We start from the raw sequence: 27,926 nt of genomic DNA, 5'->3' as shown, positions 1-27,926 counted from the left end.
TTAGGGCTTCAACGTATCTTATTGGAGAGCAGAGACCAAAAAAAAAGGCAATACTGTGCTGAACTAAGGAGCTAAGAGAGAGAGAAAAGAAGAAGGGGAGGAGGAGGAGGAGGAAGAGGAAGAAGAAGGGGAGAAAGAAGACATTATTTAATCATAGGCTAAACAGATGCCTCACAGTGGACAGAGGCTCAGAGATCACACAAGTACAGCCTCCTTGGACCTAGATATTGGGGGGTCTGGGAACCAGAACAATCACTGAAACCAGGAGATGAAGGTGGACGGAACCCTTGGCAAGCCCACAGACCTATGCAGGCTGGGCTCAATGGAAACATAAAGTGGGTCAGAAAGTGGCATAGTAGGATAGGAGTTGTGAAGATGTTAAGATGTTAAGAGCAAGGACTCTTGAACTAGACTCCCTGGGTTCAAAATCAAATGTTACCATTTAGAGCTGTGTGTTCTCAGGCAAGTTCCATATTCTCTGTTTCTTGGTTTCTTTATCTGAAAATTGCGGAAAATAATAGAATCTGTCTCATGGGTTGTCACAAGGATTTAATAGGTCAATATGGGAAAAGCGCTCTCTTTCTTCCAACCTCCTGACTTCCTGGTGGTAACTTCCCATTGCTGCTGCCGACTTCCCAGTGTTCATTTTCCACTGACTGAACCCAATGGAGGGTCGAGGAGCAGAAGGAGCAGGAGATTCCAAGTCCGAGAAGGGCAGAGTATGGATCTGGAAGTTAAGTGCAGAGTTAAGAGCTCCCCCTCTGTACCTTGGACTTGTCTTACTGGGAAATCCAAGGCACTGTCTTGAAAACAGTGTATGTTCGCCTGGAAAGAACGATATGGCAGTTAGTGCTCACCCAAAATTCCACGTGCTTCCTACAGTCAGTTTGGGGCCACACACCTACTTTGGGCCAAAGGACTGGGGGCACAGTCACTTACTAGCCCAAGTGGTTATGAGCCACTGAGCCTCCTCTGTCTCTCTCTTCCTCTCCTGCAGTGATGCAGGTGCTCTGGAGACCACAGTTTCCAGACATCAAGCTGGAGAAGGCTGTCCAACCTAGATTTAGCCTATGTGGGATAAAGCCCTCTTTGGGGAGAAGCCTCAGAGATTTGGAGGTGCACCTGTTACAGCAGCACTGCCTATCATGTCCTGAGGTTAGCCGGATATGGAGATGCCCAGGCAGGGGAGAAAAGTCCCAGTTGAGACCTAGAAATATATCAGAGATGGTAAGAAATCACCCTACCTACCTCCATCCTTGGGGGTGATGGGAAGTTGCCTGTGCTTTCTGACGATCCTAGCTGCTATGTTGTCAGAGGGAGTGGGTCTCATGAAAGGAGAGGCTGGGAGCAGTCAGGGGGACCCGACTCAAGGTGCAATGGGGGAGCTAAGCCAGGATGGGGGGGACTGAGGGAGGACATGGGTGGGCCATTTCCACAGCCTCCTCAGCCTGGCAAGGGCCCTAATTAAAAATGATGCATTTCAGCAATGGAGCACTTTTTTTTTTTTTTTTTCTTTTTTAAAGGAGCCAACAAGCTGAGGTTAGTATTATACCCTTTCAAGATCTATTTGTGTTGTGAACATCAAAGGGTAAGGAGGGTTCCCTTTCTGAAATTTAGATATAAGGCTTTACCTCTGGCATTTTAAATGTCCAGAACATCACAGAATTCACAAAGGAAGCAGAAGTCCAGCAGCATGACCTGGGCTCAGAGTGAGCAGGCCTTGGGACAAGTCTAACCGGTGAGTGCACCCCATCCCAAGGCCCAGCAGGAGGCAAAGGGCAGCTGGACCCACACAGGTCAGAGCCTGGAGTCCAGTGATCAGTGGTAGGGCCCCAACCCCAGAAACCCAACACACACACACACACACACACACACACACACACAGATTTGGACCCAGAAACAGAAGCCAGTCAGCCTTGACCCGGACCTTGGGGCTGACGCCTTTGGTGGGGCTCTCCCAGGACCCTGACATGGGCAGAGGAGACGGCCTTGCTGGAGAAAGGGAGGCAAGGCTGAGAGAAGGCACCCAGGAGAGGAAAATTTCCCAACTGAGCGTGGGAGCTGCCCTTTCTCTCTCAGAAGGTGCACGGCCTAAGGCCGGCAGAACCCCAGTGTCCTAACCCACACATCATGAGCCTCGCAGGGTCTCCACACAGCCGCTGGAAGCACGGTTCTCCGAGCGCGACACAGGGGACAAATGTGGAAAGCATTAAAAATTGCTGATACCGGGCGCCTGGGTGGCTCGGTGGGTTGGGCCGCTGCCTTCGGCTCGGGTCATGATCTCGGGGTCCTGGGATCGAGTCCCGCGTCGGGCTCTCTGCTTGGCGGGGAGCCTGCTTCCCTCTCTCTCTCTCTCTGCCAGCCTCTCCGACTGCTTGTGATTTCTCTCTGTCAAGTAAATAAATAAATAAATCTTTAAAAAAAAAAAATTGCTGATACCTACGTCACACCCCAAATCCCTTCAGTCAGAATCTCAGCGGTGTATAAACCTCCCTGGCGCCTCTCAGGTGCAGCTGGGCCTGCAGGGCTCGGGGAGAAAAGCGGTTCTCAAAGTGTGATCCCTGTGATCCCATGGAGCGGCAGCCCTGGGGCACTCTTTGGAAAACTCCTTCTCTGGCCCCGCCCCACTCAGCTGAATCTAAAGCTTCGGGGCTGGACTCCAGCCACCGGTTTTAGCCAGTCCCCCGGCGATTCTCAGGCACAGTGAAGTTGGAGAACCACCGCATTTGGGTGAAGAGTCGGCCGCCTGCTCTGCCTCCCCATGTCAGGATGTGTCATCCCTCCGGGAGAACAGCGCGGCCCTCGACCGCCGGCACTGGTGCAACCCCTGCTGAGCTAAGGGCTTCCCGTGCCTCATGGGATTGGATAAATCTCACGACATATCTAAGACGTAGGTCTTAAGACGCACATTTTAGTTTTTCAAGATGCTGAATGACCTGAGGGCACAGCCAGCAAGCGGGCAGGAGCTGGAGTTCCAGAAAGCTCCCAGGGTCCTGGCCCCTGCTCTGAGGCAAGGACTTGATTTTTTTTTTTTTTTTTTTTTTAAACAATCTAGAAATGCCCCGGGCTAGTCGCTGGGCGGTGTGAGGAGGCATGACTCGGCAGGGCTGCTCTGTGGGCTTCGGTCCCCCCTTCTCCTCCAGCCCCCGCTGTCTCTAAAGAGCAGTCACACTCGGGGGGCCTCCGGGCGGGTTGCTAGGAATGACTAAACCCGTCTGCTGCTTCCCGATGCGCTGAGCCTTTCAAAGGGTGCCAGCTGTTCCTTTTCATCTCAGCCCTGATTTCCCTGCCAACCTTGGTCGGTTGTTCCCCTGCATTATGTGGAGCAGGTGTTCCCGGACCGGAGGAACTCTGCACTCCCCTTGCTGCGTCACGGGGCCGTGCGTGCCCTCTGGATGGTCTCAACACCGTGATCCAAGAGATAGGGATGAAAGCCGGTGCCTCAGAGCACGGGGGAGGCCTGGGGCAGGTTCCTGCCACTTTCTCCACACCCAAAATGCAGGGTGGGGTTAGAGCTGGCTGAGGGGGAGAGAGTAAGAATCCAATTTCTCAAGAAACTTGCACAGCACTGTATTTGCAAGGGCCCTCCAGAGAAACAGAACCAACAGGAGATTTTAGAATCCAAAGTATGCTGGTCTGAGAGAATGATACACGGGAGCAGAGGGAAATGGGAAAGAGAAGGATGTAGAGAGACAGTTCCAATAACGTTGGGATTCCTGGTTCCAGGAATCCCGGAGCCTTCCCCTTCTTCTGATTCCTTTTATGTGAGTGAATCAATTCCAGCTTTTGGCTTAATAGGAGAGTTGCCTGCATGGAGAGAGGCCAGAGTTCTCCAAGGAGGAAGTGGGAACTGGGCCAGGACTTGGGTGAGACAAGCAAGCACCCAGGGGCCCGGAGGGAAGGAGGCCTCCCTGCCAGGCTCATGCAAGTTCACAGTTGGCCTCTGAAGTGAGCGCCTTCTCCCATTCTGTGCCCTTGGCCTCTTGGGCCTTCCTCTCCCCGGCCCCAGCTACAAATGAAAGATTTGACTCTGGGGAACTCAAAAATATAATCACCCACTGACTCATTTGTTTGTCCATTTACTAAACAAGCATTGACTGAGTGCCTCCTGAGAACCAGAGGCTGTGGTGTGCCAGAAGGGGCAGAGACGAGGTTTCTGTCCCTAAGGGGCTGACTGCCTGTCCAGGAAGACAAACATGGGGGGAAAAAAACAAAACTGAGAGACACGTCTTGAAGAAAAGGAAGTATGGTGTGTGGTGGGTACCTGTGGCAGGAGGACCTGGAAACTGTAGTTGAAGACTGAAGGAGAAATACAATGTAGATTAGAGATAGAGACACACAGAGAGGGAGGGAGGAGAGAGAGAGAGAAGCAAGTGCACACTGGAGAAGAGTAAGTTGCCCCAGCTAGAGAGGCAGCACATAGAACCTCCTCAGACATTTTCCGTGTCCACTCGGTAAACACTTGTTCAGAGCGTATTAGGAACCAGGCACAGTTTAGTCTTTGCAAATTATAGAGACAAAAAACCTTACCCTCAAGGAATTGACCCTAACAGTGAAGGAAACAGGCAGGAGAACTTGACCAAGAAAAGCAATGGATTCTTTGCGGGGCAGGCCGTGCCTACAGAACAGGGGGTTCAATTCATCCAGAGTGAACCAAGGAAGGCTTCTGAGAGGGGTTGGATTTTAAAGGATAAGTGGGTATTATCCAGTCAAAGAAACTGGGGCAAGCCAGGAAGCGAGACCAGTCAGCGGAAGGCAGGAAGGCGAGCGAAGGCGGTGGGGTGCTTTCAGGGTTGGTCAGGGGCCCAAGCTAGCCCATGGGGTACAATATGGACCTGAAGGACTATAGACGTTTACAACAGTCGAGAATTCTACAGGGGAGTCTTAGCCACTTTGTCTGTTGGTAAGTCCCACACATCAGCTTTTCTTCCGGCCCAGAGCAGGTAACCATTTCTTTACCCGGGCACAGGATGAAGCACTTGGCTTGCATCCCAGGATTTGTACCGCGTGCTGAAATATGTCTTTAAAATGGAATGAAATTCAGTGCCTGGGGATGTTGTTCCCTTAGAGTCTGACAAGCGAGAAGGAACTGAGATGGACCAAGGGAACCTCAGATTTATAGCTGGAAGGTGCCACACACTCTCTAGGGCATGGCTAAGTGGGAACAATGGCAGGCAATTGTCTACAGTTTAGAAAGTGTTTCTCTCTCTCATTATCTCTTGTTACCTACAGATGAAAATTTGCCTATGATGCAATTTTTCTCTGTGCCAGGAGCCATAGCCTCTTAGGAAAGCAGATGGTGAGACCAGCTGCCTGGCTTGAATCCCAGCTCCACTCTCCATGTCCTCGGGGACTTCCTTCTCTCTGCCTCGGTCTCCTCATCCGAAAGAGGAGGATAATGATACTGTTAGGAGAAATAAATTAGTGCTTAAGAGAATGATTACACAAGGGAAGCACTCTTTAATTTATTTTTTCATAAAGATTATGAATTATTTACATGAGAGAGTGAGAGAGAGCACAGAGGGAGAGGGAGAAGCAGACTCCCCGCTGAGCAGGGAGCCCCCAATGTGGGACTCCATCCTAGGACCCCTGGATCATGATCCAATCCAAAGGCACATGCTTAACTGACTGAGCCACCGAGGTGCCCCGAGAGACCCTCTTTTAAATGCGAGTCATCGCCATTCTATCTACTGGTCTATTATTTTAAACTGACTTAGAGCACCCAGTTTACCACTATTTAGACTGTTTCTGTGGGAAAGGCAGGAACAAGTCTGGTGCCCCCCAACAGAAGCCATTGTGGAAGGGCGGATGGCACAGGGAAGATGGAGGAGACAAGGTTGGGGTTTTGACAGTTGTGGGGAAGGAAGGAAAGTTGAGGAGCCTGACATCCTCTCCTATGCCATCCCCCGGCCCTGGGTCAGGGCTCCTGCACAGATCGTCAGCGTATGTCATTCCGCAAAGAGGGCCGTGAGGGAAGGGTGAGGCCAGATAGCCAAGGTCTGGCCAACAACTCTTTATCTGCCCCATAGCGGGCCAGCTTTGCCCGGAACAAAACACTGAGAGCTTTGTCAGAGCTGGCCAGAGGTAACCTCTCGGAAGGTAAGTTGTCTTTGATGTGTCCCCCAATTCCTCTGATGTCCTGCTCATCTAGTCTTAGCCCCACAAGACTAGGGTCTTTGTCCCACGAACTCAGACTTGGCACCCGTGAATCCATTCCTCCCGCTCCTCGGCCAAGCCCTTGCTCCCCTCTCAGACCCCTTCAGCCTCCCGCCCTGCCAAACAGAGTGCGCAGGAACCTTGGCACCACCTGAAATCTTATTAGAAATGCAGAATCCTCTTGAATGGCTCTGTATTTTACAAAGATCCCCAGGTACATTGTATGCACATTGCAGTTTGAGAGACACTGAGCTAAACTTACGTGATCGGTTTCTTTTTGGGACTGCTCTCCCCGGTCCTCGCCAATCCGTAAACTGGCTTTACCTGCTGCACCAGAGAAGGGCCCTCCTGTTATTGTCCTTTTGGGTTCAGGTTCGGAGTTCACCTCACACCTTCGGCCTGTCCAGCCGCTGGCTCCCTTCTGTCCTTTCTGTCTTGAGAACACTCTTCTCCCCAGAGTTTCCCATGGCAGCATGTATAACTGGAATTGAAGTCTTGGGCTATTACAATGGAGCAACAGTGAAATGTAAAATAAATAAATAAATAAATAAATAAATAAATAAAAATTTAAAAATCTATGTTTTAAATTGCTTTTTAAAATCAAAGTATCACATCAAAGTTTCAACAGTCAATAATGACTAAAAAAAAAAAAAAAAATACAAAACCCAAGTAATAATAGTAATACCCTGTTCCTTCCTGAAAGTCAGCCATTCTTCTAGGGTTTTCTTCAGGTATACATTTCCATATACCACTATTTCCTGATACAGTTATTTTTAAGCTTTACCTAATGGCATCCTCTTTTGGGTACACAAGGAGTTCTTTCTTTAAAAATCTGTCCGCAAAATTCGTCCATCCATTCCTCCTTCTAGTTCCTTCATCTGGTTTCCATTTTCATATATTGCAGTTCAGGGTGACAAAAGTTCATCTAAGATGTATTTGTTTGCTTTCCTCCTTCTCCTTGTTTGAGAGTGTTTTTTTCTTTTCTTTTCTTTTTTTTTTTAAGACTTTATTTATTTATTTGAGAGAGAGTGCACTGCAAGGGGAGCGGGAAAGGGAGAAGCAGGCTCCCCGCTGAGTAGGGAGTCCAATGTGGGACTTGATTCCAGGATCCTGGGATCATGACCTAAGCCGAAGGCAGATGCTTAACCGACTGAGCCACCCAGGCGTCCCAGAGAGTGATTTTTGAGACAAGGAGGGAGGGGCAAAGTGCCTGATTCCACCACCTTAAAATTCAGCAGACACATTACAGATTCTTTTCTTAAGCCCCTGTGCAATCCTTGCCAGTGACAAATTTCACGTTCACCATATTTCCCCCTCACACTGTTTCCCGTGGGAGGCATCAGCCTTTACTCCCTCTGGATTCCCTACAACCTCCACCCTCCACTTCACTTGCTTGTCCTCCTCCCTCTGGAGCAGCTCAGACCTCCCTGTTTCCAGTTCTTTCCAAGGATCTTTTCTCAGTCAAATGGTGTCCTTGTTTCCTAGAGCTGCTGTAACATCTTTCACAAACCCGGGGGGCTTAAAACAACAGAAATAGATTCTCTCCCAATTCTGGAGACTGGAAGTTCAAAAGTGAGGCTTCAGCTAGGTCATGTTCTCTCCGAAGTTTAGGGAAGAATCCTTCCTTGCATCTTCCTGGCTTCTGGTGGTTGCTGGCAATCCCTGTCCTTCCTTGCCTACAGCTGCCTCACTCCAGTCCTTGCTTCAGTGTCACATGTCCTGTGGACTTCTTCCCTCTGTGTGAGCCTGTGTTTTCAAATCTTCCTTTCCTTACAAGCTCACTAGTCACATTGGATCTAGGACCTGCCCTAAGCCGGTGTGACCTCATCTTAACCTGACCAGTGGACATGAGTCTTGAGGACACACTATTAGACCCAGTACAAACGATTTATAACAGGTTTTGCTAAGCAAAGACTAGTTCTCTCTCTAAAAAGAACTCCCCTTTTAACTCCTAAAGTAATATCTGTTTTCTTCTCACCACAGGAATTGTTTAATTTCTTAGGCCTATTAGTTTTGTTTCTCCAATTATTCTGAAGTGACATTATCCCCCGGACCTCTGCCATGCTTAGTGCAAAGTTATGCTTCATAGTTAGGTCCTCAGTAAATATAGAAAATAAACTTTGCTCTCATATTTGCCCAATGCTCTGGTGGATCTGTTCTCTGGTGGGAGAGTGATCTGATGGGCTCACTCCCTTTAAAACTGATGATTATTGCCCTCCTAAAGCTTCCACATTATAATAGTTCTCGTGGGCAATATTTTGTGGGTCCTCAGTGATCACCAAAGAAAATTAAAACTCAGCCCAACGTGTAAAGTTCTTTACAGTCAGGGGTGGGGGAACTTTCCTAGTCTTTTCTGCCATTTAGCTTTTGCTGTCTTTGCCCATTCCCCAAAATCAGCCAGTTCTTTCTTAGTTCGGTCTTTTTGTTTAGCTGGGCTTCCTGCTGGAGTTGTCTTCTTTCCTCTATCCCCCAGTGAACTTCTATTCATCCCTCAAGACCCAGTTCAAGGGCCACTTCCTCTGTGAAGCTTTTTTTAATGGCCATAAGCAGAACTCATTTCTTCTGCTTTAATATTCCCCACCATTGTGAACACAGTTCCATTTTAACACTTATCCCATTGTGAGGGAATTAATAGTGTCTGCACCCACTGCCTACTAGACTAGGAGGAGGTTCTGCCATGCTGACGAGGCACGGTGCCTGTCTTAAAGTAGACTTGATTAAATATGCCCAAGGAGGTCATAATGGTGACATTGATGGAAAGCAGGCATAGAGCCTTTTAGGGTTTCTCAACCCACACCCAGCGAACTCCCATATAATTTTTTAGCACAGTGACTGGGAATTAGAGGAGGGATTGAGGGATTGTGTCAGTGATTCAAACTTTATTATTTAAGAATCAATCCAAGGTGACAATCTTTTATGGTTTTTAAATCCCAGACAATATAGGGTAGCCCGTTCCCTGTGGGAGGCTGGGGAGGGTATGGAGTTCTGGAGAAGAGAAGGGACTCCTTCTGTCTTCCCTTTCAATGTCTTGGTTGCACTTGTCCAAATCTTGGGGACTTATTGTAATGAAGCTCAAGATCTAGGTAACTATATAAAATAGAGAGCTCAAGGGGCTGACCATTCCATCATCATCTCCCTCACACCAAGCTGTCACACTTCCCTCTTAGTGAGGCAGATACCTCAGGCACCTTGTCTGTGGCTCTCTGATCTTTCAGTGTGCTTCTGTTCCTTCCATGGCCAGTATAAGCATCTCTGTACCTAGGGAGCTTTTGCCTGAGGCCATGTGAGGCAGTTCTTCCCTCCTCCCTCCCTCTCTCTCTTTTCCTTCCTTTCTTTTTCTTCTTTCCTTCCTTTCTTCCTCTTCCTTCTAAACTAACTAACTTCCTTCCTAGATTTATTTATTTATTTGACAGAGAGAAAGCACTCAAATGAGTGAGGGGAGAAGCAGAGGGAGAGAGTCTCAAGCAAACTCCCTGTTGAGTGTGGAGCCCGATGGGGGCCTCGATCTCAAGACCTAGGAAATCATGTCCTGAGCCAAAAACGGGAGTCGGATGCTTAACCGACTGAGACACCAGGTGCCTGGGAGGCAGCTCTTTCTACAAGCAGTGGGTCAGAGTGCCAAGGAATCAAACTCAATGGGCACAGCCCTCCACCAGTGATTTCCAGAAGTTTCTGTATGGATGCCCCAACCCCCTTATCGCTTGGCTAGGGCTAACCCAGGTGTGCGTATTCAGATATCCCCCTGGAATAAGACCTTGCCGTCTCCTTCGGTGGCAGGCTTGACAATGCACCATTTCATGGCTGCCTTTCCTTGTCCATATACCTTCCCACTCCTCTTCTGCAGTTTCCTGGGACCACTGACCCAATATTTTGAGTGCAGATTTGCACTCAGATCCTCGTCTCCGAGTATGCTCCTCACAGAACACACACCAAGAAGAAACATGGCAACTTTGGTCTCTTGAACTTCTGCTCTCTTTTCTTTTTACCATTTGGGTTCTCCTTGCCTCTAATCTCTGCAACCTTTCCAAAAACTCATAGGTCTGCGCTCATGGCTTTTGCTTTTTCATTTTAATGATTATTTATACTTTCTCATAATCTGCACCGTCTGTCACTCCTCCTCGCCCTTCCTGTCACGGTGCTGTGTCTCCTGTCACCTACTATTCCCACTGCCAACTGCCTCACTCTTTTCTAATTTCTCAGTTCACATCCTTTGTCGGAATTTGATGGGCCGGCTCATCTTTTTTGTATAGAGACTTGGCCAGTGCACAGATTGGCTGCGGTGGGGGTCAGCTGATCACAGCCCCTGCAATCAGCTGTGCGGAGGCAAGGAGATGGGACAGGAAATGCCTGAAGGTTTGATGGCCGATGCAGAGGAGAAAGTTGTGGAAGGTTTAGCCCCTCCCATAGTCTTTTATATGGACAATTGATGTTTTCTCCATTTATTTTGAATGTAACTACAAGTTCCCAATCAAGATTGTCCCGCAAGATCACTCCAGGGGTGAAATTCTAAAGCCAACATGGGTCGGTGTAAATTAACAAGTGGCTGACCACCTAGGACCTGGATCTTCAGCCAAGTTGTGGGCAAGGACTTTCTGCATATAATGAAGCCAATGTATTTGATAGGGTTAGTACCCCAAGCTTGCTGTGAAGAAAAAAGAAAGAAAAAAAGAAAGATGAGGAAAAAAAAGAAAAAAAAAGTAAAGAAAAAGAAAAAAAGAAAAGAAAAGCCGCAGGGAGTCCCAGCGCGCTGAGATAATCACTCCTTGCATTTTAGAACCTTTTCCTTGTGTGTGTCTGTGTGTGTGCATTTAGAGGGAAATATTTCTTCCCCATAATAAGAGGATTGTCCTACATATGCTGCTTTTTATAACCTGCTTTTTTTCGCTTTATCACTGAACACTTTTCCGTGTCATTAAATATGCTCCTACAGCCTCATTTTAGTGTCAGCCCAGACTTCAGGCACGGGGCTTCAGGCCCTGCTGAGCTGCCTTCTCAACCCTCCCCTCCCCAGGACAGAGCTGTGAAAGGCACCGATGGACATAGAAAAATCTAATGAGCTCATCTTCTTCCCACTCCGTTTCAGCCAATCCTATACCCACAGCTGCCCTGTGGGGCCCAGGCAGCGGGAGCTTCCCCACCGGTGCAGGACCCTCCGGGGAAATCACCAGTCAGCTCCCTGCAGCTTCCTTGTTCCCCACATGCTCTCTGCAAAGCCAGCTCAGGACATGGTAAACTCAAATCATCACAAAACTGGAGCCAGAAGCTCCCATGGGAGACTGTTCCAGCCCCTCCGAGCGGGAAATGAGAAACCAGGCCCAGAGAGGAGAGGTGACATGCCCACACTTGGTCAGGGAGTGGGTGGCAAGGTGAGGATTCAAGCCCCCGTCCCCGTGGCCAAGCCTGGTCTCTCCTTACCCCCCATCCCAGCACCTGTCAGGAGCTGGGGTTCTCCTCATGAGGCCGGGTCTCCGTGGCATTCCCCAGCCCCAGTCAGAGCTTGGCCAATTAAAACCCCAGGCCAAGGATGGACCTTGAGGAATGCGGCTGTCCCTCTCCCGGCCTCCTTCTGGATCAAGTCCTGGTTTCAGATCCCTGGGTGTGGTGTGGTTAGAGCAGCTGCCTTTCTAGCCCATAGATACTGTGCCTCAGGGCTGAGTAAACAATCCCCGGACAACAGGCCTTCCTGTCTCTAGGGCCCTCGCTGGTGAAGCCTCTGGGCTCTGGAGAAGCAAGGAGATCACCGTTTTTGACGACTGCTGCTAAGCCCCAGGGACTTTCTTTCGGCCTCCAGGCTCTCTGAGTCAGGGGACAGACTGCAGGGATTGGAGCTGCCCCAGGAGTCAGGGACAGGGACACCCCAGCTTTCCAGCTGCACTGCCCTTCGGAGATGCCCCTCGGGCCTGACCGGCCTAGGCCAGTTGCCCTCACCCCTGTAGGAGTCTCTGGTTACCAGGGGAACCCAGGGGAGGCTCTGGCCCAGCATGATTAAAGGAGGACTGAGCCCTTGGGGAGCACTTCATCCGGCTGAAAGCCAGTTCCCTAAGTGTGAAATGGAAGAAGGATTATCCCAGCACCCCATCTGCCCTTCTCAGGCATCTTGCGCGCTCTGTGCCTGATTTGCAGGAGCCTGGGGGCCTTGAACCGAAGCAGCACAAGTGGACTTCCAGGCCTTATGTCCCCCCTTTGCAGAGCTTGAACCCCAGCCTCAGAGATCCCCCAAGGCCCAGGCCTGAGGCAGAGCTGGGCCAAGTGCTCTCCGCATCCTGACAGCCAGCAAGGAGTCTCCCCCCGCCCCCCACTGCCCTGCTTTAAGGATACAGGCTGCCTTTACCCCGTTGTCTAGCTGGGTGGGGTCTTTCTTTCAGGGGGACCCATCCTGTGGGATAGGAGTTTTCTGCGACTTCAGACCCATTCGCTATTTTTCTGCTTAAGGCACACGCTACCTTGTTTCTTCAATCTGCTTGCTTCCCTGCACATCTTATGTGGTAAGTGGGACCAGAACATTCCTGGTGGCCACTTCATTTGCTAAGCGCTAACCCAGTATCTGATCCTCTAACAGGCAAGAGAAGTGAGATAATGCCGGACCCTGGGGACATGACAGATGGGCCAGCTCTCCAGTTGAAAGCACAGGGATAGACCCTTCCTGATTTCCCTAATGACTGGATGCAAAGCTCGATGCCCACCAATCTTGTCTCGGGCGTCCCTCCGTCTGGAGCCCTTTGCTGAGCCTCACACCCGACGTCCAGGCTAAGAAACTGGAATTCTTACTCTACATCTTTATGAATTTTAAAAGGATGCTGTGACTCCCACTCTGCCAAAGACAGTGTCTATTTTCACCCCAGCAAGCTGACCCACATAGACTGTTCCCACCGTCACGGTGGAGAAAGGAGAGAGGCGCCTCTGAGGGAAGGGGGATGCCTCTTGACAGGCCAGGGGCACCTGATCAGGCACAAGGGTGAGCGGTTCTGACCTTGGTGGCCAAGCAGAAGCAGGGAAAGTTGGAGGACAGGGTGGAGAGCCAGGGAAATGGCGAGGAGTGTTGAGTGAGGAAAGAATAGAGGGGTATACTGGACAACCAAGTCCCACATTCACCAGTCCTGCTGCATGTAGTGGGAAATGGGTTGGGGCGGGGGCGGGAAGCAGACCCTGCCCAGCTCTGCCTATGCGGGAAGGCAAGGGGTCAATACGGCCAATTTCCCAGGCAGGACCAACAAGGTAGAGCCACTGCAAAATGAAACTGCGGGACCTGGTGGGACTTCCAAATGTTAGGAACTTCCAAATGGAGACTGCAGAGTACTGAACCAAGTGTGGGGCCCTGGCAGGTGCCTATATGCCAGGCTGTGGAGCCCTCCCAGATTCCCCGGGCTGGATGCCGCATTGGGATGGGTGGCTGGGCTGACTGAGAGGCAGCGCATTGGAGTAAAAACAAAATGATGGAGTGGCGCCTGGGTGGCTCAGTGGGTTAAGCCTCTGCCTTCACCTCAGGTCATGATCCCAGGGTCCTAGGATGGAGCCTTGCATCGGGTTCTCTGCTCAGCAGGGGTCCTGCTTCCCACCCTTCCTCCACCCCTCCGCCCCGCCTTCCTCTCTGTCTACTTGTGATCTCTCTCTGTATGTCAAATAAATAAATAAAATCCTTAAACAAACAAACAAACAAACCTGGCAGAGGGACACGGTCAGATTAAGCCCAGGGATGGATGTTACCTCTGTAACAGCTAATTATCGAGCCCCTCCTGTACATCAGGCTTTCTTCTAATGAAGTGTATATTCTCCAGTTCAATCTTAGGATGACCGTTGGGGGCAGGGACTATCATCATCATCCTCATCTCCCAGAGGCGGACACCAAGTTACGGGTAGGTAAAGGAAAGTAACGTAACCTTCATGACCCTTAGTTAAGCAACAGCCTGAGTAATTTGCTCAAAGGCATGGAGCTCCTAACTTGGAGACAGGTTTGCATGCAGGCCTGGTGGCCCGAACCCCAAGCCATTCGACTGTAAACATAGAGCACATCCCATCAAAGGGACACTTCTTTACAAGGAGCCATCTCTCTGTAGCAAAGAATGTTCTAACAGAGGTATTCAGAGACGCACGGCTTGGGGACACTGGAAGCAGGCAGGAGAGCCCTTCATAGAGGAAAACCCAACACCACTGTGGAGTGGAGTTAAATAACAATCAGAGTCACATAAGTCACGGCTCTCTCCGTCTTTGTCATGGGTCTCAGCTAAGGGCCGTACCAGCGTCATTAGATCCCGGGATGCCAGTAGCTGGTGCCTGGTCCACAGAGAAGGAGAAGGAGAAGGAGAGAAGAACAAGATCATGGATCTTGAAGCTGACACTCCTCAGAGTCAAGGAGACGGAACTTGAACCCAAGTCCAGCTGCTTCCAAAGCCCTTGTTTCCAACAGCCATACCAGACAGACTGACTGTTAAGGTCCCTCCCACCCCGAGATGCTGTAATTCTGAATCTCCACAGGGATATGATACCGTGTCTGCCCAGAAGATTTCACTCCGAGCTCGTGTTGATATTTTTACAGACAGTTTAGAGATGGCCGGGGGCCCCCAGAATCTGTTCCCTATCTTGAATCAGTCCTCTGGAATGTTGGCACAGACCCTTGCCAGGCTGTTCTGACTCTTTCTCCCTCGAATTTGACAATCTGGGTTTTATGTAAGCGCTGCTGAGAGCCCATGCTTCTGATTTCATCTGCATTTAAACAGACAGCTTTGTGAGTTCTGGCCTCATGTCCAGAAAAGCTCATGGACTCTCACCTTCTCTGAGCCAAGAAGTCTGTGGCAGTCCCTGCACTCGGACTGAACCCCAAGATCCCACCCTTGAAGTTGTGGGCAAAAGCTCCAGGTTGACGGAGCTCTGGTTTAGGACTTAACTAGAGCCTTCTCCAGGTTTCTCTCTCCACTTCCAAACCGGCCCCAAGGATGCGATTATCTGGTACCAAAGCCTCACGTACCAGCAGATTCTTAAGGAACTGATCCCCAAACACATGCGCCAGGCTCCAGCTCGCCCATCCCCATCTGGATACCCCGCTCTTCCAGAGATTCGCCGTCTTACCTGCGTTAGCTTCCCGTACTGGCCTTCACAAAGTACCACCACCGGGTGGCTTAAAATGAGAGAAATATATTCTCTCTCAGTTCTAGAGCCCAGAAGCCCAAAGTCGAGTTGTCCACGGGCCATGCTCTCTCTAAAGGCTCTGGAGGAGAATCTGTTCCGCGACCTCCCTTAGCTTCTGCTGCCAGAAACCCATGGTATTCCTTGGCTTGCAGACAGCTTTTCAGTCTCCGCCTCATGGTCCCACGGGGTTCACCTTGTTCGTCTCTGTCTCTTGTCTTCTTCTGTGGACACCATCCTACTGGCTGAAGGCCTACCCTAACTGAACATGACCTCATCTTAACTTAATTACAAACAAGACCCTGTTATCAAATAAGATCATATTTACAAGTACTGGGAGTTAACACTTCAACGTATCTTTTCTAGGGGACACAGTTCAACCCACAGTATCCCCCATATCTCCATCAGGATACTGCTAGGGACACGTAAGGTACCATTTCCAGTGCATTGGCTCTGTTTGTCCTGTGAGACTCACCTTGACCCGAGGAAGTAGGTTCTACCATCTCCACTGGACAGATGAGAAATCAGACAGCCAGAGAGGTTAAGTTTGGCCAAAGTCACACACAGCTACGGAAAGCAGAGCTGGGACCCAAACCCAGGACACAAAGCAGCGCTCTTCACAGGATGCGGTGAGCGGGATAAAAGAAGTCCAAGCCCACCTGTTGAGACCAGGGCACTCTGAAACAACTCAGCAATTCTACAAAGGGACATGCAGGTTCCGGGCTGGACAGCCTGGCTACAGACTCCTATCCTTCATGTGAGATCATTTCTCTGAAACCCAGTTTCTGCATCCATAAGAGACAAGGTCATGGAAGCTGCCCTCCTTCTCTCAAGGAATACGTGGGAGGGTCCACTCCCAGACTTGCGCCCCGCGGAAGCCCTGTGTACAAGTGCTATCACTGTCCATCCGCCCAGCCCACCCTTCCTTAAGCTCTTTGCTCAAATGCCACCACATCAGAGCAAGCTTCCCAGATCACCGTCTTTAAACTAGCGCCACGCACCTTGACATCCCCCTTATCTCGTTCCCTGGATTTCTGACTACTTGACGCATTTATAGGCTTATGGTCTAGCCCAAATCTAAGCAAATAAACTTAGAATGTAAACTTGGAGGGAGCAAGAGCTTCGTCTGTTCTGTTCGCTTTTGCAGCCCCAGTGCCGACAACAGTGCCTGACACATAGCAGGCACTCATTAATATTCATCAACTGAATAAATGAGAAGCTTAACATAAAGTTGGCAGTTCCTTCTCATGGTTGGAGTGGGAACAGGTTTTCCACTGGAACTAAGCTCCGTGAAAGCCGGGGATCACGGTCTTTTGATTCATTGCCACATTCCCATTTTTTTGCCGGGCACCAAACAAAGTTCTTGATAAACATCTGTTAAATGAATGGGGTGAGGAGAAGGCTGCTGGACAGATGGAGACCCCACTGTCCCCTGCTCTGCAAAATGAATGGCTGTGGAAGGCTGGGGCTGCACCTGAACAGGACCTGCGAGGATTTGGGATGCTGGGAGAAGGAAGGGGGTGCTTTCTAGCTCAGAGAGACAGAGATGGACTGCGCGTGCAAGTGCGGTGACAATGAGCGAGGCTTGTTTGCAAAATGAGGAGAGCTGCCTTCTTTGAACAAGGTTGGCGCCCAGAGGCAAAGGTGCAGATTGGTTGCATCTGATTATGAATTACTTAAATGCCGGGTGAAATGAAACACAGTTTCTTCCCAGCCATGTGCATCAGGGACTTCACTAATACACCACTAATAAACAAACGATGTAAAGTGTGGAATGATAAGAGCTATTTGGTTTAGCTTGCTTCCCCGCCCCCACCTCCTCCAGTATCACCCGCCATCTCAGGCTCCGCAAAGGCCAGGGCACGTCTTGAAATAACTTCTCAGGCAATTAAACCACATCCAATTTTATAAGTCTGAATATGTCAGAGGATTCTGTTACCTCCATCTTTGGACCCGGAGGCCAACATCTCCTCATCAAACCTAACGGGCTTGTAAGAGGAGCTGACATCTGGGTGACGGAACAGACATGCGGTCTCCCAGCTCCTGTCTCTGGTTTCTGGTTGCCGAGCAGCTTGGGTCTGACTCTCTGGGGGTGCTGGGATTTCAGGGGCAGGGGGACGCTCCCTCTCCTCCAACCCCCCGGGATGCCAGGTATTCCTTTAATGCAGGTCAGCACCTTTCATTTCATTGCAGAAGGACAGGCCTAGAATTCAAAGCCGCCTCAGGAGAAGCAATATACTGGTTTGAATTAATACCAAAGTGCAAATGACTAGCGCAGACCTTTGGTCCCTTGAGGACAGATTTTTAAAAAGCCAGGAGAGGAGAGGAGGTGTGGGGAAATGAATGGACTTCATCCAAGCCCAGTTCTTCCTCTTACTCCCCATGGGACTTTGAACAAGTTAATTAACCTCTCATCTGTAAAAACACGAGAGCTCTGCTTTGACCAGACTCCGCTGCCTACAGCTGCCCCCAGGTGCCCATCCCCACCCCCATCGCTCTGTCATTTCTCAGGGACCTTTTGGTCTGGAAAGTTCCTCTCCTTTTTTTCCACCTGACTCCTTCTCATCTTTCAGTTGCCCTGGATGTCTGCCCGGGGTCAGATGGCCAACTGTGTTCACATAGTCGACTCAACAATTCACACTCCTCTCTCCCTGCCACGTACACACACCAGACGGGGAGAACCTGGAGGACAAGGGTTCCTTCTTGCTTTCCTCTGGGTCACTGTTAGGGACTCAGCAATTGTTTCTCCAATCATTGAGAATTACTTCTGTGAAAAAAAAAATTTCCAAAACATGGAAAGAAAGCAAGAAAACGACTGCGTGCCCTTTCAGTGTCGTGCCGAGGCATCCAGGTTCCTCAAGGATGATTCAGTTCCCTGGGAAAACTTGCCCACGTTTGACTTTGCTGTTTGCTGTTGAAGGGAGCCCAGACACTAAATGTTGCACATTAACTTGTAGATTTCTGCCCAGTAGAGATGATGGTTGAGGTGACTTCTTCCTTGTAGAAAAGACAACCTAGGCCACATTAACCATTTGTACCTAACCGGACGATCTTATTCTATATCCTTTTTCTTTCTTTCTTTCTTTCTTTCTTGCCTACAAATACCTCAAATAATCTATAAATCAGCTTTGTCACCATACTGGTTCCCTCAGTATTTAATGAATTCAGTAACACTTTGACTTGTGCTCATTCTATATTTTCTAAAAGGAATTTTTTTTAAGAGTCATGTTTTTAACTCCTTAAACATCGTATTTTGACATCTTGCAGGAACTTTGAGTGTTCTAAACAATAGCAACCCCCAACTGTCTTCTTAAGAGCTAAGCATTATGCCAATGCTTTATATCTTTCATCTCATTTAATCCTCAAAGCCCTATGAAGCAGGTCTTTATTTTATCAGTGAAGAATCTCAGGCTCGAATGACACAGAAGCTTGGCAAAGCCAGGGTCACATATTATGTGCCAAGAACTTTACCTGCCCTTTTTTTCAATCCTCATGACGACCCTAGGACAAGGGTTTCATAATACCTACTTTGTCTATTAGAACACTAAGGTTTAATTATCTTCCCAAGGTATCACCATATGTAAATGGCTAGGTCGGGATTAGAAATCCAACACTTACCTACCAGTCTACACTCCTTCATTGACCCAGTGACTTAGCTCATGGGAAAGTTCATGATGCCTAGCACATTACACAAAATGTTAGTTTTGCTTCTGTTGGGAAGTTTGGTGGTGACGACGTGAGGTTGAGATTGGTACATTGCCCCCATGAAATTATAATCATTTTCCCCTTCTGTAACGTAGATCCCACCATGTTTAGCAGGGCCCTGACTGTCCCAAATAAAGGTGATGTTTCCTAGTCTGCTTGGCAAGAGCATGTGGCCTTGTAATTAAGTGAAATTGTCAAGTGGCTCTTTTAGGAACCTTGCTTAAAATGTGGTTAATGAGCCCCTTTTTCTCTATGCCTTCCTCCATCTAGCTTCCAGTAACACGAGTGTGATGTCTGGAGCTCTGGTCTTGCGTCATGGGGATGATCCTGGCCCTTGAGAAGGTTAAGGGATAAGCTGAAAAAAGCATGGGTCCCTGGGGGCTTGGCCAAGTACCACACCAGCCCTGGACTTCTGGCTTCCTGGCTTTTATGTGAGAGAGAAATAATTAGTTGTCTAATGTAAGCCACTGTTCTTTTAGGTCTCTGTTGTTTCAGCCAAATGTAATCCTAACTGATACAGTACAAAGAATGAAGATGGAGTGTCAGAAGCAAAGTTGGCCTTTTTCACAGAAGTGCCCAGGGATGGCCTTGCTTCTAAGAACCAACCAGAAAGACCCTGGAGAGCCTAGCAGTTGGAACTGTCAGGGAGACAGATGTTGAATGGGTTCTGCCAGCCACGACTCACCCTGACTTGCGTCATTGCCCCTTCTGCTAGGCCGGCCCTGCCCACTGAGTTTATGGCATTAACAGGAGCTGCCAGCAAAGACATCAAGGCTCCACACAGCCATTCCCAATCTCTCCTCTTCTCAGTGTAAAGAAATGGCACGTCACCAAAACCGTAACGAGGAAATCTGTCAAGCACTGAGTTCTCTTCTCGGTGAGCATGAGGAGGAAATACCTTCTGTTTTGCTCCTCCGGGCTTTGCCCATTGGCAGTGCAAGAATAAAACACACCGATCTCTTCAACAGAGATGGATAAGGCAAGGTGCAGAGGCTCTGTTCTTGCTAGAGATTTAAAATTCAGCTTTGCATTCTCCTAAGCCTCTGGAAAAAGAGAAGGAGAAGGATATGCTTCCCTTGCAGATGTAGAGCAAACTTTGGAGGTTTGGGAGATGACATCGGTTGGTGGTTTGTGTGTGTGTGTGTGCGCGTGCGCGCGTGTGTGCTTTGAGACTCCTTGAATGAAGACACCAACAGGTGTCATTCCCTGCCAGGACTGTGTTAGCTTCAGCTGCCAGGTACCCTCTCCTGGTGTCTGGCTGCCTTGGGTAATGTCCTGTTATGTGATCTTGGGTACAATATTGTATGCCTCAGTTTCCCGCCAGTGAAATAGAAATTTTGACAATGGCTGTCTCTAAAGGCTGTTATAAAGACTAAACGATATATTCTGGGTAAAGCTTTTAGATTCCCAGCACATGGTAAGTACTCAATAAATGTTGCTTGTTATTATTGTTATGGAGTAATAATAATACAGTTAATACTTAGAGAACTCCCTGCATGCTAAGCATTGTGCTAAGTCTCCAACATGTATGAAGTCTTTATCCTTACAATCCAAGAGCTACTACTGTTACCTCCCCATTTTATTGACAAGGAGAATGAGACAATCCAAGAGCTACTACTGTTACCTCCCCATTTTATTGACAAGGAGAATGAGACACATTTGGGGCCCCAACCCAAGCTTCTGCCCCACACCCATGAAAAATGAGAAAGGAGGGCATCCTGACTCCTTACTGACTACTGGTCTAATCTTACCGCAGCATTCTCAGTACCTCCCCACCTCAGGCTTTTAAAATGCTGCTGCCTTAGCTTGCCTTGTCTCCCAGATCCATTTCAACACACCTGGGCACCTTCTCAGCCTCTGTCATACAGGCCCCTGTTTCTGTTTGTGCTCTGGTTCCTTTGGTGAGGATCTATTCCATGGTTTGCTTGTTTTCTCTCTTTCTGCAGGTTGGACTGCGAGCTCCATACCGACAGTGTCCCCCTACCTGCCCTGTGGATGCCCGGTACACAGTAGGCATGTGATAAATATCGAAAGTGTCCTCAGGTCTGAGTAGAACTAAGAGAAGGGATTCTCCTTCAGAGGTGGCAGGCCTCCAGTGAGCCCTGTGTGCACGGGGACTTTCCTATGATGGGCAGAGCTGGCATGGGTGGGCCTTCACTGCCTGCCAGGCCCGACTCAAAGCACATGACATGACATGCATCTTCTCACTTACCCTCACAACCATCCAATGGGATGCATCTTCACCTGCGAGGGCCACCGTAATGAAAGATCTAGCCTGGGAGCCCTAAACAACAGAAATGTATTTTCTCACAGTTCTGGAGGCTGAAAGCCCAAGGCCAAGGTGTTGGCAGGGTTGATTTCTTCAGAGGCCTCTCTCCTTGGTTTGTGGATGGCATGCCTGTCATTGTGTCTTCACATGACTTCCCTCTGTGTATGGCTCAATTTCCTCCTGTTATAAGGATACCTGTCATATTGGAAGATGGCCCACCCCCATGACCTTGTTTTACCTTAATTACTTCTTTGAAGACTTTGTCTCCAAATACAGTCACATTTTGAAACCCTAAGGGTTAGGACTTAAAGGCTGAATTTGGGGGAGGGGAACACAATTCAGCCCATAACCAGGTAGGTGCTGTTATCATCTCATTTTTCAGTTGAGGAAACTGAGGCGCAGGGAGACTAGGGAACTCACTGAGGCCCACAGCTAACAGAGGGTGCTGTCCCTACCCCACCACAGCCAGCAGAGGTTGTGTTGGCCATTAGCCTCTCTCTTCCTTCCAGGAGGAAATCAGGGGTGAAACAAATTGCCCAAGGCCACTTAGCCAACAGGTGATGGAGTGAGAACTCTAAGCCCAGTATTCTTGCTCAGAGGTCCAATGTCTTTCCACAGCCCCAACCCACCTCTGTCTCTCTAAAGCAGCTCCTTCTGTAGGAAAGAGGGCTGGTAATTGGTCCCACGAAGTCAAGGGCAAGTCTTGGAATACAACAGTTTTTACATTGACATTACAGGGAGGTTAATGAAAATGTGGTTCCCTCCAGTGCCTCTGACGGGAGACTTTTATGAATGGTTCTTGTGGTTCAGAGCTGCCCCAGGCAAAGCTGGGAAGAAGGAAGCAGAGTTCACCTCCCTCCAAGATTCCCTCGCCCTGCTACCTGCTGCCCTCTTGCCTTACAACAGCAAGAGCTGCCATAATAATACTAGCACTTTCTGAATGATGACTGTGTGCTAAGCATTTTTATGTGTTCGTTTCTTTAATCCTCTGAGTGACTCTACAGGTCAGGGGATGGCATTATTATCACCCCTATTTTATACAGCACTGAATCAAGGCATGGCAATTGCCCGGAATCCCTGAGGGAGGGCTTGGTGGAGGCTGGATGGAAACCCAGGCAGCTGGCTCCCAGCCTAAGATTAGGTCTCCTCCTGCACCCTGGGAGGGGCACAGCTGACAGTGAGTTAGTGGCCGACCTCTTCCCTATGACTCCTTCACTGTTCATCTGTCATCTGTCCACTGAGAACTTCGGGCACCTCCTCTCTTTGTCTTGGCCCAGGCCAGCACTTGGCTCCTCCTTCTAGGGCCTCCAAGTCATGGAGGGCAGGACAGCCCTTAAAGAGACAGTACAGACCCTGCATAACAGGAGTGTGTCCCAGTGCTCTGGGGCAAGGAGAGGAATTCTCTGTCTATGGAAGTCAAGGGAGGAATTCCCCATCTGCAGAAGTCAAGGGAGGCTGGAGAGGGGCAGTGATGTATATGGTGGGTCTTGAAGGAACAGGAGTTTGCTGGGCAAGGAAAGGTGTTTCACCGCTGCTGTGTGTAGAGCTGGGGGTAAGGTGGGTAGGAGGAGAGTCTGGAGGAGGAGTTGGGGGTGCCAAGCTACGAAGTGGGGGCGGTTCACCTGAGAGGCCATGGCATTTTAAGGCCCCTATGAGACTGAAAGCAACTTGATCTTCCAGCTCTGTAATTCCCGCTCCTCCTACTGAGACCAAAATCCCAAGTCCCTGCAGTAGCCTGGAATGCTGTCCATGACATAGCCTCTCAGCAGGGGTTCCTACTCCCTGTCTCATCTCCCACTCCTCTGTTCCTCTGTTCTCACTGACTACCCCCCTACCCGCTCCAACCCCCGACTCCCTCCACCTCCCCACCCCCTCCACTTACCCCCAGCCCTCACTTTAACTGCCTTCCCACTCTTCCTTAAACAGGCCAGGCATGTGACCTAGACCTTGCACTTGCCGCTCCCTCTGCCTGGAACTCTCCTCCCCTCTAGCAAAGTTCCCTATAATCGGCTAATGACATGCAGCCGAGCTGTAGCATGGATCTCAATAAACTCTCGTTAAATGAATGAATGAGCTCTCCTTTATTATATTTCGATTCATTGAAAGTAAGTATATGGACAGCTCTCAGCTGTCCAATTGTGATGAATAATTAACCAGGACACACTGCTCCCCTTCAGGCTTCCCAGATCACCCCATTAACTCTGGGCTGTCCCCGGTTTGCCAGCCCCACCTCCCCAAGAGAGAGCGGGGCTGGGCTGCAGTCAAAGGGAGGCCCTTTAGCAACCAAACTGCTCCCCAGACCATGGCTGCTTCTAACAACCCGGCTGCCACACACGTCTCAGCAGCAGAACAGGAGCCGTGAAATTGCCTGAATTGAGAAGCTGATGGGAAAGTAAAACGGGGTCTATCAAAACCCAACCTAAACCCAGAAACAAAAGGCAATTCCTTCTAGCATCTTCCACATGTTCCTGATGCTGGAAAGGCGGGAGGGAAGTCTCTCCCACTTCCAGCCCTACCTACGCCTCCCTTTTCCTGTTGGGGGAGGGGTACTGGAGAGCAGGCCGATGGACTGCTAAGTGGGACCAAATGAAATCACTGGCTGTGTTAGGGAGAGATGGTGCTGACACATTTTGGATGGTCAAAATAGCAATAAGGTCTTTGATGAAAAAGACACACGCACAAAAATCCTATTTCCTCGCCTGGAAGTACAGTGGCAAAATAAGTTGTTTCGACAGGTACAAATTCATCCATTTCTGAACCACACGAACAAACAATTGTGGGCTCCCAAATTTTGCACCCTGCCTTGGTGATCAAGTTTTTTCCTCCCATTATTATTATCCTTTCCTGTCGAATGACAATATTAGCTGATTATAAGTAAATCAAGGCGCTTTCCAGCAGTTGCAGCTGAAAATTCGTTTTCAAGATTAAGCCTGATTGCTGAGTGTCTTAACAAGCAAGGTGAACAGCTAAGCCATTTACGTCCAGAATCCTGGTGAAGAAACTGGGGCTTAATGAACCCTGAAACAGCTACCCTCTTCTTCCCGACAAGGAGAAGAGAACACAAGGCTCTAAGTTTTAAGTGTGAGCCAAAAACTAGTTGTGAAGTTGTTATTTAGAGATGGTGGGAGGGGGGGGGGCAGGGGGACCTCTGGAAAGCAGTTGGCTTCACACCTCAGGAGAGAGATTTTTTTTTTCCTCTTAGAAGCAGCTCAGGTAAGCAACCGAGAGATCCTGGAGATGAAATCTGAATGCCAAGTTTCCAGTGATTCCATGCGTGTGAATGGTGAGTTTTACACACCCAGAATGTCCAATTTGCAGGGAGCCCCCTTGGGGTCTAGATGATGGTCTGGCAGCCTTTTCAGGCTCTCCCAGTTCTCAGGAGGTTTACTCCTTGAAGATTGTAAGGCAAAGTGATTTCCCAATATTTGCAAATTGGCAAACTGTGAACTTGTCGAGAAGGCCTATGGGTGTGGGAGAGCCCAGAGAGGTGGTGGCTGGAAACCCCAGCTCAGGGCCGCGTGCCCAGCCTGTTCTGCATTCGGGCACTAGATGGCGCCAGCAGCCTACCAGGCCGAACTGCCTCCTTCCGCGAGATCTGAGGAGCAGGCTTTCTCAGGGTGGGGGGCAGAGGTGGGGGGGCTGTCCATCAAGAAGTCACAGTGAATCCAAGCCCCCAAAGACTTCCCTTTGCTTCCGGAGGACGCAGGATGGGTGTGTAAGGTGATCAGTGATGTGTCCTGGGCGGCAGGTGAAGAACCACTGCTTTCCACTGCCATGCATTGCTTTCCTGTTGCTAAGACCTTGCCAGGAAGGACAGGTTTCCTCCCCAAGACTCTTTTTATCTTGTCTGTCTCCTCAGCAGCATAGCCTACCCTCCCCCAGCTACAAGAGATCTTCCCTGCAAGAAGGTCTCCACGCTCTTTGGTAGAAACTGCTTGGTGTCCTCTAATAGGTATTTTCTCCTTCTCCCCTCTTTGGGGCTCCAAGCAACAGGGTTCACACAGCACCTGGGAGTCACCACCCATGGGACAGGGAGAGGTTCTGAGAGGCTCTGTGGAAGGCTCAACGGGGGGCAGCTTGCCCACCTCCCAGTTCTCAGCTTCCTATCTGTGGAATAATGCTGGGTCTGGTTTCAGACCTTATTCCCTAAACTTGGGAGGGTCTCCATGCACAACGGGGCATAGAGAGTTGTGTATGAGACCTCAAGTTCAGATAGTAATTATGTCATCTTATCTTTCTTGGTCAGTACTAGGGCTTTCTGTTTGTCTGTTATTTATCCTCATTGTCCATGGGCAACTGTGGTATTTCATAGATACCGTTGAATTCACATTATCCGTGGAAAATATGTTGTATTCTTGAATATGTATGTGTATATTTATGCATTTGAGGAGGAATATGCTTAAAACACACACACACATGCACACATGCTTACACACCCCTAATTCAACATCAACATTGTGAATTAGAAATCCAAAACTTGAGGAGGATAGACAAAGAGCTCAAGGTTTCACATGAGGTTGGGTGAAAACATGGTCTTCATATCAGGCACCTTGACTCATGGACCAGTTCTTCCACCAGAGCATATATTTTTAATTCACATAAATGATTTATTAGGATCTAAGAGGAAAATCAGAAACCATTCTAGGTCTTTCACACAGAAGTAATTTAATACAGGGAACTGATTTGACCAGTGATGAGAGAAAGAGAAGATAAATATGGTGATGAGGAGACCCAGGGATTATCTACCACAGGAAACCACAACTGCCAGGTTGGGGCTGGCAGGACAAAAGCATGAATGATGTTAATGGCCTGGAGTTCCGGCTTCTGGCTGGGCTCCGAGGGGTACTGCCTGGGGCATGTGAAACAGTGGCCGAGGGACCATCTGGAAGGAGCCACAACCACAGGAAAGGCACAGGGGCTTTGGGAGATACCACAGGAAACAGAGGAGGAGCACCCTGGGTCTCCCTTCCTCCACACTCCCACCCTCGATCTTCTGTCAGAGTTTCCTATTGGACCGACCTGGAAGCTGGAGGCAAATGAACCTGGAAATTGTCATTCTCAGTGATATAGAGAGCTAAGGAAAGAGCTGAGATGGATTGAGAACAAACTGGCAGTTCATGGGCAGCATGGTGATTTGCTAAAGACCTCGGGGTGCATGTGTGTGCATATTGAGTACTGTATGAAGGTGAAGTGTAGACTTCCTGCTTCACATCTTAGCTCCATTTACTAGCTATATAACATGGACAATGTACTGAACTTGTCCGTGCCTCTGTGCTTTGGGAATAATAAGGATGTCTGTATTTGCTGGAATTTGTAAAGACTGAGTGAGTTAGTCCATGTCAAGTACTTAGAATGCTGTCTGGCACAGAGTAAGCATTCAGTCTCATATACTATGTTTTTTAAGGACTTGTCCATGTTACATGCAGGTGCATACCATTCACTGCATGTTCCCATGAGGTGTGCCCACCACATCTCATTTCTCCAAGGAAGCCTGAGAAAAATGCCAATCCCCTGTCTACGTTCATTTCATTAGGGATGGCGGGAGTGATAGATATGTGTTGAATTAAGCAAAGGCCTTATTTCAGGAACAAAGTCAGAGGGCTGCGTGTAACTTCTGCATGGGAGTAGACTGAAATCCAGGATGGCACCTGTAGGGTCAGCTTAAAAGCCGGCTTACTTTGAAGGATTTGTCAATGAGATTTGGACCAAAGGCCCTTGGTATAATGCACTTGACTCAATTTGACCTTTTCATAAATGAAAATAACTTGGTTCTATTCTTCTGTGTCAGTGTAAGTTCTGTAAGGGTAGAGTTCACGTCTCATCTCTCGGATTGAACCCCTCCGGATACCCACAGTGGCTCTGTGAGTGGGCCATTGTGATCAGTTGGGGAAGCTGAGGTTCACAGGACTTAAAAAACCTCTCAGTGGCTGAGCCAGGGTTGAACTCAAGTCTGGGCTAGGTCATTCCACTGTATGGCTTCTCTTAAGGCACTAGCAGGGAGCCCAACCCATGGGGTGAGGAGTCACTTTTTACTTACAGCTGGGAGCATGGGTTGGTTCCGGGGGCCTGAAGCTTGGGTGAGAAGGGCCTGAATCTGTCGCCAGAGAGGGCCACAGACAGAAACTGAGATGGAGTCAGAGCCAAGAGTGTGTGAGAAGTGACTCCAGGTCTGGAACCAGCAAGGGAGATGCTGGGAATCCTTGCCCTAGGGCAAGGCTCGTGGGTGGGAGAAGCAGGCTCACAGGTCCAAGGTCTTGGTGGGAGGACAGATAGTTGGCAGCTTTATAGGAGTTCATTGAGTGATTACTGTAATGCCCCATTGTGTCTTTGTAAATGATTGCATTTTGTAATTGAAAGCTCTTGAGACTTCTCCAACCGGAAGATCTGAACTAATTCATTGGCTCAGTCAGTGTAGATTGTGGTTCATTTGGCCAACTGCTTGCATTTCCAACAATGGATGTGGACCATTTATCTATGCCTTGTTGTCTCAGCAGGTCCAGAGTCGATGCTAATGAGAGAAGATTCATTTTCCTAAAGCACCATTTCCATCATGTTGCTCCTGGATTGAAACCCTGCAATGACAGCCCATTACCCACAGGGAAAAGGCCAAATGCCACATTTGGAATTGTATCAGTGTCCTCCAAGTCAGCCCTCAGGGCCTGCCTTTCCAACCTGA

The 27,926-nt window shown here is 49.1% G+C and overlaps 1 long non-coding RNA gene across 1 annotated transcript; it reads right to left on the bottom strand.

Annotated features, from left to right (window-relative positions):
• Window positions 1-540: 540 nt before the first annotated feature.
• On the bottom strand, window positions 541-15,348 carry LOC131819312 (uncharacterized). The gene is made up of 4 exons (XR_009349133.1): window positions 15,220-15,348; window positions 6,419-6,656; window positions 2,227-2,388; window positions 541-727 (listed from the first exon to the last, which is right to left on the bottom strand). It is a non-coding gene; the product is annotated as an uncharacterized LOC131819312 (long non-coding RNA).
• Between the last annotated feature and the right edge of the window lie 12,578 nt (window positions 15,349-27,926).

This window comes from Mustela lutreola, chromosome 1, assembly GCF_030435805.1.
Source record: "Mustela lutreola isolate mMusLut2 chromosome 1, mMusLut2.pri, whole genome shotgun sequence".
Taxonomy (NCBI): Eukaryota; Metazoa; Chordata; class Mammalia; order Carnivora; family Mustelidae; genus Mustela; species Mustela lutreola.
This window is presented reverse-complemented; position numbering and strand designations above follow the sequence as displayed.